General features: G+C 37.0%; 1 pseudogene; it reads left to right on the plus strand.

Moving 5' to 3' along the window:
* The first annotated feature begins 3,506 nt into the window (after window positions 1–3,506).
* On the plus strand, window positions 3,507–3,623 carry LOC126200112 (5S ribosomal RNA; annotated as a pseudogene).
* The last annotated feature ends 9,226 nt before the right edge of the window (window positions 3,624–12,849 follow it).

Below are 12,849 nucleotides of genomic sequence, written 5' to 3' on the forward strand. Positions count from 1 at the left end.
ATATCATTTGATACAAGTCCTGTCTTGCTTCAAATAATAAATCCTCATGGGTAGCAAAGACTTTAAATTACACTGCGCATTGCAGTTCATGTTTAGACAAAAAATTTCACTTGCTCAATGTTTAGTAATTTTTGCAAGTACTTTCACTTTTTCAAATTAGCTCTTACACACTTTCTCACCAAATTGTCCACGCCTCCAACAGGTCCAAATGACAGGTAGCAAGCAAAATGCATCGCTATCAGTTCCCTTGGATGTGGTTCTCCTCCTCCACAGTACATGAAAAAAATCAGACAAAATACGCTACTTTAGTACACTTACTTCTACTTCTAACTTATGTCTAAGAAAAAAAGTTTAACACTAATGACAAATGATAGTCATTACATCATAAATAAATATATTACATAGTCCTCATAACGTTATAATGATTAGTACAAAATTTGACTATAGTAAGAAAGGCGTGGACTGGAAAAAATTTTATATCAAGTACAGATTACACTACAAAACATTACTCTAAGTTATAACTGTCTGAAACTGGTTAAACTTGAAAGACATTCGCTTCTTTCCAATTTGAAAAATAGCAAAAACTCAAGATGTGCAGTAGCATAGATTTACTAATCATTACATTATGAAAAAATAATGGAGTCACCATCATGTAGCTTAATTACTATTCAAATCAAAATTAAGGGGATGGAAGTTGTACCAAATCACTGCCCCACTTCTCTACTCAACTCTGAGCATTATTCTTATTCAACTGGAAATTAAATCCTCACAAAATCACAAAATATTACCAAATAGTTGACCTGTCAGAATATTCACATCCCTCTAGCACCACAGTTATCAGTTAATCAGCAAAATTATTGTTCTTTGTTCTGGTATTACCACTTTAAGCTCATACTTCGTCAGAACACAAATAGAAGGTTTTCAGATAACCTATTGATCCAATGATTCACCATTATACTACTTGTACCTCACTAAAATATTGACCTTTATGGTAAGATCTCATTCCCAGCTGCATGTCATGGATTCCACAATATACACATTACCCAATGTTGCCTAGTTCAGAATTTTAGATCATCACTACAGTTACACCACATTTGTTTGTGTACAGTTATCTTTTTCATTATTCATGCCTATCAGCACATTACTTTACTTACTTTTCTTACCTCTTTAGCTAGTGGAGGGCATTCTTAAAAAATATCCCTAATGCAGAGACAGGCTTCCTAATCATTAAGACCCTAACATTACTCAGACAGGCTCCCTAATCATTAAGACCTTAACATTATTCCTTGTTTTATTATTTTATTATTGTTTCATTATCTAATAAATAAATGCCTGCTCTGCTTATCTAATGCAAAATTGACTCTACTGAAAAACCACAGTAACAGATCCTTATGATAAGGCAAACGCAACTCTTATTACCGATCAGACAAAATTATCAGAAAATGTATTATTTTACTGTATTCCATCAAACTGCTCGATATTCTGGCCTGAAGGGCAACGTACATACAAATCTTGCTTATTCTTTCCACACACATCACTCCAGGCAACTATGTTTAAAGTTGTAATTCCTTAATGTTAGAAACGAAGTACCATGACACACTTCTATAGGTAGACAGTTATCTCCATATACTGCTTGCACAGACCACAAAAACTTCTATTATACAACATTTAATATTAAGATCTCATACTGAAGATGGTTTTTTCTGGATATTATCTCTGCTGCTGCACCAATGATCTGATTACTTCATACGTTAATTATCCTCCACATATTCTGACACCTTTCATTTTCCATTTACTTTCCCTCTTTGTTTGACAGACATTCTTTTGCCATGACACCAACCTACTTTCTTCCATCCTCCCGTGATTCCACTACTTATAACTAACACAACATAATATAAACATAGATAACACTAGAGCAATTATTTTTCTAACACATCCCTATACTAAAGTAAATTACTGCACAAAATAACATGAAAGTAGAAGACAGAATAATTTCGATTTACTTATGAACTACAAATAGGACAGGAGAAGAGTTTGACTGCCTCAGGAGCATTATCGCCACATAATGAAGCCAACACAGAATTTTGAACCCCCTGCTTGCTTGTAGGTCTTATTTCTGGTTCAATGCACACTCCATTCTCCTAACAAAATCAGTACTACCAAAGCTCAGAAACATTTCAAATTGTTGTGGATCAATACACAAACATCTAATTGGTCATACATAGGGATTCAGGTCAATAATATTCTTTAACCCAAAAGTCCTATTAGTCTTTGTGTAGGCCAATTCATGAGAGTTGTCATGGGTAATGCGTACCACTCTGAAAGGACCATGACACACATGCAAAAATTTATCTCATCATTTACTTTGCTATATTTTTCTTTGGTTTTGACGAGGACAAGGTCACCTACTACGAAAATAGTCATATTCACTCCTTTGTTATGGCTTCAATTCCTTCTTGCTGCTTTCCTTTTCTCATAATCTCTTTAGCCAATCTGATCTTTTCGTTCTGTGCTACTTCACTTACCTGAGGGAAATCCACTTCTTCTCTGATGATGTTGCTGGGTCTCTCGTTGAACACATGGGGCATATCCTGTCGATTCGTTCCATAAGTTGTTGATAATGTTTTCAAAATGTTGAATATGACCCGCCCAGGCGGTGTGTTTCTTACTACAATAAGTCCTCCACAGTCAGTTAATCTCCTTCATAACCCTTTCTCTCATGTTACCTTGTGGAAAGTAGGTAGAAATCTTTATGTGTTTTATCTTGTGTATTGCCATACAGTGTTCAAACCACTCTGAAACAAATTGTGGACCATTGTCAGGCACAAGTGACTTTGAAACCCCTACATTGCAAAAGTAATCGGATGTCAACTTTTTAATTATAGTACTGGTATTTGCCTTCTTAACTGGATACAGTTTTACATATTTTGATAATGTGTCCAAAACAACGAAAATATATTTACAACCTCCTGTAGAAGCAGCCAACGCTCCTAGAAGGTCAACTGCTATAAGCTCTTTCGGTTCACTAGGAAGGACAAATGCATTAAGCATTTTGATGGCAACCCAGTTGTCTTTACTCTCTCACATTTATCACACCTTTCTAGGCTCTGCTTAACCCTTCTCCACAAGTTGTTAAATATTACTATCTCCTACTGTTTGACCTATCAATAAACCCCCTATGAGACCATCTTTTGAATTTCTTTTCTCACTGCTTGCTTTTTTTGAAAATGGAATAATATAAGTTTTCTTGAAAATGGTTCATGATTCTTAAACTTTAATTTGCACACAAAATCTTTTACCAGCCCAGGCCTGTCTAAAAATGCCTTACAGTTGCTCAGGAGAATACCTTTTAATTCCTCCTTTTGGCATTTGTAGTACCTTCAATATCCTCAACTCTCTTTATTATCTCCAGCCTTACTCTCTCCTCTTCTTTTTCAACAGTAACCTGCTCTGTGGTCAAAACTCTTAATGGCAAATCTAATACAGTTTCCATACACTTGTCCATCGGCAGTGGCCTTGCCGCAGTGGATACACCGGTTCTCGTGAGATCACCGAAGTTAAGCGCTGTTGGGCTTGGCCAGCAGTTGGATGGGTGACCATCCAGCCGCCTTGCACTGTTGCCATTTTTCGGGGTGCACTCAGCCTCGTGATGCCAACTCAGGAGTTACTCGACCGAATAGTTGCGGCTTCGGTCAAGAACACCATCATAACGACTGGGAGTTCAGTGTGCTGACCCCATCCTCGGAGGATGACACGACGGCCGGATGGTCCCGGTAGGCCACTCGTGACCTGATGACGGAGTGCTTTTCTTTTTTAATACACTTGTTTATACCTTCCAAGAATGGTACTTCGTACCTACTTCCGTTGTACTTTAAACTAAACATACCACTATCAAAATAAATATTTACACAGCATTTGAACAAGAAATTAGTTCCAAATATTACATCATTTTGAATCACCAAGGAATTGCACTCCAACAGCAGTCCTGCCAATTTCACAGTTAATAGATCCACTTGTTTCACACGCTATGATAGCTTACCAGTTAGCCTCAATAAATTTTATTCCAGAAACATGCATCGCTACTATACCTTCAGTGTTCTTAATCGATTCAAAAAAAAAAATGCCCGTGAAATGCCATTCAAGTCATTACCACCGTCCAGTAGACACTTAACATGTATCCCTTATACACATGCTGTTATTACAGGGTGCCACACTTCCTTTTTAGTTACCAGGTGATCTTCTTCATACAACAAATCCTCCCTGTAAAAAGTATCATCCTGCTTACCAAAATGATCATCAGAAACAGTAAAATGACAGGCAGCATGGTCGTCTTCATCATTACCACCCTCAAACTCTAACTCTTCGTTAGACCTAATATTATCGTCCTTTATTCTTTCTTTACTTAACACATGGCCATCATTATCAATTATAAATTCAAATAACTCGTCCTCATCACTACTGGGTTTGTCACTGCTATAATCGTTACCACTACTGTCAGAATCAGACCCACTGTCACTTTCACTGTCCTCCAGTATTTGGCTAATTAGTTGATCCTTGGTTCCAGTATTAGACCACAAAGCAAACCACCTGAATTCTTTATGTTCTCTTAAAATTTTAACATCCATTTTGACATTTTGGATATCCTGAGCAACAGCAACACACTCTGTTTCCTCACTTGATTTTACATTATAGTAAGTTCCTCTTCTCCTTTTTTGGAATAAACATTGCTACTCACACCATCATTCAACATCTCACTAAGAAATTACACTCATCTTACTACTATCATTTACATTGCTCTTACCTGTGACTACAGCACATTTATATAAATAGGCTCTTCATCACCACTTGGTCTAGTGAGAGCCAAAACTGGAACATTATCTAGTTTAAATGGTTCGATCCAGAATTAAAATCATCTCCTCCTCTTGAATTTCGACTATCTTTTCCGTGCCCATTGTGGCTATTCTCCATCTAACCATTCCTTGAATTTCTATTGTAATTAGTCCTGTTCATCCGATATACCTGAAATTCTCTCCCTGATTAATGTCATCAAAATTCCTCGTACAATCTTCCACTGACGGCTTCACCCTCTCCATTTTATCAACATAATTCAAAAAATCAATAATATTAACCATAGGGGCAGGTACAAGCAATTCTCTAACTTTCTGAGTCAATTTAGTTTCTAAACCAATAATTATTGATTCACTACCTAGCCCTTTGTCCAAATATTTCAATTTGTTTATCCAAAGTTGATAGAAAACTTTCACAGTACCCTTCCTGGAATCAAATCTCTCTCCTCCCCAAAATTCACTCAGAATTGTTTGCTCCTTATCTTTGGACCAATATTCATCTAAAAATGCTTTTCAAAGCTTTGCCACGAAGTACAACTGTCAGCTACCTGAGCTGCCCATTCATAAGCATCTCCTTTCAAAAGCCTCTCACAAATAACATTTTCTCTTTATCATTCCGTGTTTCAGGCAAGTCATTAAATTATCTAACGAAATCCAGTGGATACACTTCCCCATATGGTTCAAAATTATTAAATTTCTGACAACTAACAAATGCAGGAGTGTTTAGGACACCATATATTCCTTGCTTTAGATTTACTGCCTGTTCCATCTTTTTCTTCATTTCAGCCTATTTTGGATCTACATTTTTATTTACTTTTACCAGTTTTTCCTCTACAACTACTGCACACTTTGTTTCTCAATTATTTTTAGTCTGATCGATTTGGTTCTCAAGTTTAGCTCTATTTTCAGCACAAAATTACCTGGCAGCTTTGATTTCATCTTTACACTGTTTTTAAAAGCCTCCACCCTCCTACTATAGTCATCACAAAGCTTCTTTCCTTCTTCTGCACATTTACTACTCTTCAATGTTAATTTCTCATTAGTGTTATGTACTACTGTCTTTATCTTTTTATTACAATCTTTAGCAACCGCCTCAACCTCCTTATTTAATTCTGAAAGATTAGAGCTGACTACCTTAATCTCCTTTTTAATTTCTTTCTTCAGTTCATCCTTTAAGCTAACCATGTCAGTTATAATGCTAATAGTTTTGTTTTCCACCCTGCTAATCTCTTTCTTCACACTACTAATGTCTTCTTTCAAACTACTAATCTCTGATTTCATATTACTGATATTATTTTCCACCCTACTAATGTCTTCTTTCATATTAATGTTACTTATAATTTGCTTTAACATCGATTCCATATTTCTGTCTGCCATAAACGTTTGTTCTTGCTGACTTTTGCTACTAGGTTCCTCCTCCTTAACCTTAACGATCTCACCCACTTCAGTATTGTTTTCTTCCATTTCGCTCACATCCTAACACAGTGTTGGTGACGCTTTCATCATTTCATCTACAATAGGATTTTCGTCTGCATAATTCATAGATAAATTCATGCCTGATTTATAATCTCTGTCGTCTACAGAACCAGTCTCCTGTTGTCCCTTGTCTCCCATCACACTGTCTTGTTCGTTAAGGTAACTCATTATGTATCACTTAATTATAAACAGTTTTTACAATGAATTACCTGATCCTCCAAAATGTAGAACTCGTGAGAGGAGCAAGAATACATAATAAATACAGTAAAAGACAGGTATGAATGTGCAAATGTTCGGAATGATCGTTATTGATGTGGAAAGAGGCAAAATATTTTTAAATATATTTTCATTTATGAGGTAATTAACACTGAATAGAAGTGTCATTTTACAACACTTATTTATATTTTTAGGTACCCGATTCTGTCATGTATGATGTATAATATATGTAGATATAAGTTTTTGAGATTTTTTGGGTCAAAATTTCCCTATTATTAAATTTATATAAATTTATGTATTAGATTTATTTAAAAGTAGGTTAATGAAATCAAGCATGTATACCAACGGAAAGCTGGTGAAAAACGTACAGAGATTTGCGATTAGGAATGCATACATTTTTTTGTGTAAGCCAAACGTAGACGTTTGTTTCTTCAAAATCTTAGAGCTCTGTAAGTTCTTTACAGATTGCTTTGAAATTTTGACACAACGTTGCATTACAATACACAGGTGTTTCTATATACCTACCGGAAGGCCATATGGTATATATGTAATATGTATGTAACAAAAGGGGAAATGTTATAAAAATTTAAAAGCTGGTTTGTTCAAAATCGTTAGTCTCCGAAAGTTCTTGCCCTATTGCTTAGAACTTTTGCCGCACCATTGAATTCTACTACGTAGGCGTTTCTAGGCACCAAATTATTTAATATATGTATATTTCAATACATGTAATATATAAATATATGTGTAATATACAAAGGGAAAACATTGTAATAAAAATGTCAAATTTGTACTTCAGAGTTTTACACATTACTGTAATAAACGTTTACACACATGCTGGTTTGATCAAAATCGTTTGTCTCCAAAAGTTCTTGACCCATTGCTTTGAAATTTTGTCACACCATTGAATTCTACTACGCAGGCGTTCCTAGGCACCAAATTCTTTAATGTATGTATATTTCAATGCATGTAATATATAAATATATATGTAATATACAAAGGGAAAACATTGCAATAAAAATGTCAAATTTGTACTTCAGAGTCTTACACTTTACTGTAATAAACGTTTACGCACATATAGACTATATAATTTTTAATAAATAAATATATCTAGAAAATATATACTAGTGAAATGTTGTTAGCAAAAAGGAAAGTTGTATTTATGGCTTATTGGTCTATGTTTAGAATACTACTACAGAATATGACTATGCAAGATCAGAGATAGAGGTAAGAGGAGATTGATAGAGGGATGGGAGGAAATGGACATAGAAAACTGGAAGGAGGTAATGGACAGAGAGAGATGGAAGGAAGGGGGAGTAGAGAGAGAGTGTGGGAGAAGATCGACAGAGAAAGGGGGAGGAGGTGATGGACATTAGGGGGGGGAGATAGGGAGTGCGGGAGGAGATTGAGAGAGAGGGGGAAGGAGAAATTTACAGAGAAAGGGGTAGGAGGTGATGGACGGAGATATGGGGAAGGACGTGGAGATGGACAAAGAAACAGGGAGCAGGAGACGCACAGAGAGAGGGGAGAGATGGATGTTAGGTCGTATATCCAATTGCCGTACATATTAGAAACGTGTGATCTCTTTTCTTTCTTTTCAGTTTAAGCAGACTTAGTCACAACAAAGCGTAGCCCGGTATAGTTCTTGAATACAAATCGAAATATTCTCTGAGTGTCTTGTAACTGAATGTGTTCCATACACTGACGGTTCATTGGTAGTCAGCCTCAGATATCGTTTTTCCTGTTAGCAAGCTCTTAAACTTTACGATTGAGGGCAGGCAATTTTCCAGAAGAATCGATTCATTGATAATATTTTCATATAGGAAAAGAAATGAAATGGTCGTATGACACTGATGCCTAGGATTCTTCATCTGGGGAAATTCGGCCGCCGAGTTGCAAGTCTTTTCAGTTGACGCTACATTGGGCAACTTACGTGTCGATGATGGCGAGAGGATGATGGGGACAATACAACACCCAATCCTCCTCGAGCGATCTGCGACCAGGCCACTAATAGATCCCGGCCCATGGAATGGTAGTCTGACTCGGTGACACTGTGGTAAGATACCCTTCTGTTGAACTAAACTGAATTCGTAATCATTGGGAAAATATTCCCTCTACATGTTGAGTTATTCTGGTTGTAGGTAAGACGCACACTTTTCGAGGGAACAAGTCAGAGAATTTAATGAATTAATAAATCGGAAAATTATGTTGCAGCTCTTCTCCTACTGCATTACTGGAAGGCTCTTTGTTCAAATGCTTCAAATGGCTCTGAGCACTATGGGACTTAACTTCTGAGGTCATCAGTCCCCTAGAACGTAGAACTACTTAAACCTAACTAACCTAAGGACATCACACACAGCCATGCCCGGGGCAGGATTCGAACATGCGACCGTCGCGGTCGCGCGTTTCCAGACTGTAGTGCCTAGAACCGCACGGACATTTCGGCCGGCGATTTTTGTGAAAGATTTGTATTTTTTCATATGCGATGGTATAATGGAAACATGACCTGATTTTATGTAATTTCATCACCATCTGTTGTGTTTTTTTTTCACATAGATTCATGATCAAGAAATGCTCGTCGTAAATGCTCAGATTGTGGAACACGATGGGCACATGATAGTGATGCCGTAAGTCCCATTGCAGCCAGGATGTGCTGCAGCTCGATATGCACCTGTGAAATGACAATGATCTCAGTGCTTCATATCATCTTTCTCAAAGGTTTCTCACCAATATGACTTTTGCTGAGAAAAAGGCTGATTCTCTTTCGGGGCTTAATGTCATCGTTTTCTTTTGTAATAAAAAGACATTTACAGTCTCAGGGACTGAACAGAGCTGTTGGGTAAACCATTTCGAGCTATCAGTGCTACCTTTAAACTGTGGATATTCCTCGTTATAGCTATAGTCCATGTAGCTGCGACACTGAATGGTGCATGCGGATGTAGCTGATCGGAATGCGAACCGGGGTCTGCACGACGACTGAAACAAGCTTAGCACACTGACCTCGCATTGGCGAGGACGACGGTTCAAATCCGGGTCCGGGCATCCAGATTTAGGTTTTCGGGTGTCTTCTCTAAATAGCTCCAGGCAAAAGTCAGGATGGTTGCGGTGAAAGGGCGGGGCCTGTTTCCTTTCCCATCCTTGACACAATCAGAACATGTGCTCCGTCTCTAATGAGCTCGACGTCGACGGGTCGTTAAACCCAATCTTCCTTCCTTCCTGAAACAAGCAACTGGTTCCAGTATGTATTACGTGTTAGCATTAATCAAGATAGGCAGTTTCATTTATCACTAAATTTTTAAATTTCAAAAATTCGTTTTTGCCGATAGGCGTGACAGCGTTGACTGGTTTAATCTATGCGCAGTTAACTGAATATTAACCTAATCTATCATAGAAATGATAATAACAGAGTCCGCGTTCACAGACAACAACTGAATGATGATAACGGGCAATTCTAATGCGTGCTAACACTGGCAAGTTTAATATATTCACATGTCTGTCAAGATATTATTTTGTGAAATGAGGTGCTACAACTCTAATTGCTTTCTTTCCTCTTATCTTCTAACATTCTGCGTGGTGTCTGTTGTTCTATATCGTGTCTCCCTACCACTTTTGCGCAACGACGCTCTGAGCGTGTTTTTTAGGGAATTGACTAGTTTGAACCTGGGACCTGTTGCTGGTAAGGAGACGTCAGACCACACATGACATGTAGAGTTCAGAAGAGTTCAGTGAGACTAGCGATGATATAACCAAATACTTAATGATTTCAGCATCAGCTCCACTGCACTCCCTGTAAAAGAATCTTAATACTAACTAAATTTAGTGGAAGGGGTTCAAGGCTTTCCTATTTTTAGTTAGCTGGTAAAATAACGTCGAAAAAGCAGTTAAGTTTACCACTGGAAATTTTATTCTACTCACAAAACATTGTTTATAAATTGCACTATTGATAAAAGGAAATATTTTAATACAGGATGATAAAAACCAACTGCGTTTAACAAAAATGTGATTTAACAAAAATGTGAACGAATATTCCCTGAATGGGTTTCCAAGTTCTATAATGGATCGAAGGATGACCTATGCCATATCACATCTATAATCTAGGTTTAAATTAAGTTTCGCATAAGAGAAAACTATCAAAATGGTCTACAGTGACCCTCAATTATCTTTAATTACTTATCTAACATGTCGTAAATTACAGTGGCTGATGTGGCTTCTCAATGACTATATAACAGAAAAATCATCGCGTTTCAGATTTTTACTTCAAGTGGCAAGTGTGAACACCGTGAGCTTTAATTGACGATCGACACTAGTATTACGCAAAAAGCGCGTGTAACAGATGAGACTTCTGCAGTTCTGTGTGAAGCTTTAAGCGCTGTTATTAGGCATCGCGTGCATTCATTACTTTGTCGGTTTTCGTCAGGGGGCGGCGGGTAGCACAGTTCCGCTCACCTTGCCGTCTCGGAAGCAAATCTCCCGTAACTTCTCCTTACTACAATTTACCGAAGTTGGTTTAAAAAAACTATCAGGCTGTGTTTTCATCTGACCAATCAGGGTCGCAATGTTAACCTTAAGCTCCGGCTACAAAAATTCCGTCTATCCAATGAGAAACGTTATACTTTTCATGGTGGGGCAATGTTTTTAAAGTTTGCAACGCAACAGAGACGCGAAAAAGTCTCACGCTAAAACTTGCGGCTGGGGGGTGGCCCTTTTTGTGTTATCGTAAGATCTATACTGTTCTTTTGGAGGGCTCTAGCTTTTAACATGGGTTGGGGGGTGGTCCTAGCGGTTAGCTGGAGACGTGGGTGTCCGTCCCTTATCGTAGGGCCTTCTAACTTAACACGGTTCTGCTCTCGGCTTCTGTTCTCGTTTCTCCCCTCGGAACTGCGTCTGTCTCACGGTGGGAAGGTATGACATGCATTTAGGCATTCTTGTGTTAGTCTGTGGTATTCCATTTGCTCACTCGTTACTCGTATTACTTTGGTTAATTTAATGTCACGATTTATTCGGAGCTATGTGACATACTACTGGATTTGCTTATCATGTCAGGGTTTTCATGGAAGGTGTTGGATTTGCCTGACACCTGACATATCACCACCCTTCGAACTTAATTTTTGTACTGAAGTTAGGCAATGATTGAATCGTTGTCTAAGTCAGTCAAAAATTATTCCGTTATCTAAATTTTGTTGCCTACTGTTCAGCCACGTTATTCTGTTCTATGCCAGTTTGTATTACTAGTTTATGTTTTTATATTCTTCCACATTATTATCAAAATATGTTTATATTGACAAGGGAAGAATAATTTTATTCTATTATAATTATTATTTTTTAATTATTTTCTGTCCTTATTTAATTGTGAAGTTTGTTTTTTAAGGCGTTTGTTATCAAAAGCGAGGAGTCTTTCACATCGATTTTCTTAGAAATATTGTTTTTATAAATGTAGTAATTAAGTAAAATCTATTCCTAACACGTTTTCTAAATATCATGTGCAAGTAAAATGTTTTTGTTTCTAGACACTCATTTCAACATTGTTACACTAACAAATAAGAATTATTTCGAAGAATTGCTTTGACAAAGAAATATACATACACAAGTATTGAGATATTATCCTAACAAATGGTACAAATGTAAAAAAAATGGGGAAACATCCAACAAGATAATTTTATTATTCTTTGTTTTTATAAGGAGAAAATCAGTAAAATATAGTTATTCTTTTATTTTTATGAGGAGAAAATAAGTGGCATATAATTTTAGTGTTTATTATACCTTACTTTTGTTCTTTATATATTGTCCATTTCTGAACTAATGACTTATTTTTATCGATAGTGTATTTTTTACTTAAGTCCATAGTCAATGACTTATTTTGTAGTTTATTAGCTGTCTGGTGTGCTTAACTTATTTAGTTTTTCACACATTTCCTTTGCACAATTCCTACATCACATAATTTGATTTCACACATTCACACAATCCTATGAATGTTTAAGCATGAGGTTGGCGAATGTTTTTTGCAAGAAGGTGATGGACTTGAGTAAGATGGATGTGGGCAAGTATTTGATGTACAGCTTCGTTCATCGTTCCTTGTTGGCTTTGCAAGTGTGTGTTGCTGCTGTGGAGGTCCCATAATGGAATGGAGCTGTGAGTGCAGAATCTCGTGGTTTACTGGCTTTGTATGCGTGAAAGTCATCATTATGTGTCGCTGAAAGCGGACGTTTTTCGTTGTAATACTTCGCAGACAACTAGTTTACAATAGGATAGGGATTTGGGAAGGTATGTCGTCTGTTCTTCACCCATCTTCTTTCTTGGTCTCAATCCTGCGAAT

This window comes from Schistocerca nitens, chromosome 8 (assembly GCF_023898315.1).
Source record: "Schistocerca nitens isolate TAMUIC-IGC-003100 chromosome 8, iqSchNite1.1, whole genome shotgun sequence".
Classification (NCBI taxonomy): domain Eukaryota; kingdom Metazoa; phylum Arthropoda; class Insecta; order Orthoptera; family Acrididae; genus Schistocerca; species Schistocerca nitens.